Below are 1,850 nucleotides of genomic sequence, written 5' to 3' on the forward strand. Positions count from 1 at the left end.
ACCTGAAACTCGCTGGCAGTTTAAAACTGTGTGCCCAACCGAGACTCGAATTCGGGACCTTTGCCTTTCGCGGGCATGTGCTCTACCAACTGAGCTACCGAAGCACGACTCACGCCCGGTACTCACAGCTTTACTTCTGCCAGTACCTCGTCCCCTACCTTCCAAACTTTACAGAAGCTCTCCTGCGAACCTTGCAGAACTAGCACTCCTGAAAGAAAGGATACTGCGGAGACATGGCTTTGCCACAGCCTGGGGGATGTTTCCAGAATGAGATTTTCACTCTGCAGCGGAGTGTGCGCTGATATGAAACTTCCTGGCAGATTAAAACTGTGTTCCCGACCGAGACTCGAACTCGGGACCTTTGCCTTTCGCGGGCAAGTGCTCTACCAACTGAGCTACCGAAACACGACTCACGCGCGGTACTCACAGCTTTACTTCTACCAGATGGTAGGGGACGAGCTTCTGTAAAGTTTGGAAGGTAGGGGATGAGGTACTGGCAGAAGTAAAGCTGTGAGTACCGGGCGTGAGTCGTGCTTCGGTAGTTCGGTTGATAGAGCACTTGCCCGCAAAAGGTAAATGTCCCGAGTTCGAGTCTCGGTCGGGCACACAGTTTTAATCTGCCAGGATGTTTCATATCAGCGCACACTCCGCTGCAGAGTGAAAATCTCATTCTGGAAACATCCCCCAGGCTGTGGCTAAGCCATGTCTCCGCAATATCCTTTCTTTCAGGAGTGCTGGTTCTGCAAGGTTCGCAGGAGAGCTTCTGTAAAGTTTGGAAGGTAGGGGACGAGGTACTAGCAGAAGTAAAGCTGTGAGTACCGGGCGTGAGTCGTGCTTCGGTAGCTCGGTTGGTAGAGCACTTGCCCGCGAAAGGCAAAGGTCCCGAGTTTGAGTCTCGGTCGGGCACACAGATTTAATCCGCCAGGAAGTTTCATATCAGCGCACACTCCACTGCAGAGTGAAAATCTCATTCTGGAAACATCCCCCAGGCTGTGGCTAAGCCATGTCTCCGCAATATCCTTTCTTTCAGGAGTGCTAGTTCCGCACGGTTCGCAGGAGAGCTTCTGTAAAGTTTGGAAGGTAGGGGACAAGGTACTGGCAGAAGTAAAGCTGTGAGTACCGGGCGTGAGTCGTGCGTCGGTAGCTCAGTTGGTAGAGCACTTGCCCGCAAAAGGCAAATGTCCCGAGTTCGAGTCTCGGTCTGGCACACAGTTTTAATCTGCCAGGAAGTTTCATATAAGCGCACACTCCGCTGCAGAGTGAAAATCTCATTCTGGATACTATGACCTTTCTAACAATTTTACGTACTTAATAAGCATACATAATATTTTACGATTAAAAGGGTTTATGCCTTTGCTCCAGCAAGTATGCCGGAATACTCTATTAGAAACAGTTCATAGCGATCCAGTTTGTTGGAGGTGTTTTTAATACAACATAAAGGATCTATCCAGCCTGTAATGTAACAGCAGTGTATTTTGATTATTATCGCACGTTCTAGCTATCATAATTTAATACCGAATGTTTTTCATACATTGTTTTTGAAACCAAGTGTTACCTATTGTTTTCTATGCAATATGTATTAAGTAATTTGGTTTGTTGAAACTGTGTTGTAGTCCTCACTCGTGGTCGTGCGGTAGCGTTGTCGCTTCCCACGCCCGGGTTCCCGGGTGCGATTCCCGCCGGGGTCAGGAATTTTCTTTGCCTCCTGATGACTGGGTGTTGTGAGCTGTCCTTAGGTTAGTTAGGTTTAAGTAGTTCTAAGTTCTAGGGGACTGATGACCATAGATGTTAAGTCCCATAGTGCTCAGAGCTATTTGAACCAAACTCTGTTGTAGATCAGATTATCATTG

At 48.1% G+C, this 1,850-nt stretch overlaps 1 non-coding gene across 1 annotated transcript; it reads right to left on the reverse strand.

Annotated features, from left to right (window-relative positions):
• Positions 1-330: 330 nt before the first annotated feature.
• On the reverse strand, positions 331-405 carry Trnas-cga. The gene has a single exon. It is a non-coding gene; the product is annotated as a tRNA-Ser (tRNA).
• Between the last annotated feature and the right edge of the window lie 1,445 nt (positions 406-1,850).

The sequence above is a fragment of the Schistocerca americana genome, chromosome X (genome assembly GCF_021461395.2).
Source record: "Schistocerca americana isolate TAMUIC-IGC-003095 chromosome X, iqSchAmer2.1, whole genome shotgun sequence".
NCBI lineage: Eukaryota > Metazoa > Arthropoda > Insecta > Orthoptera > Acrididae > Schistocerca > Schistocerca americana.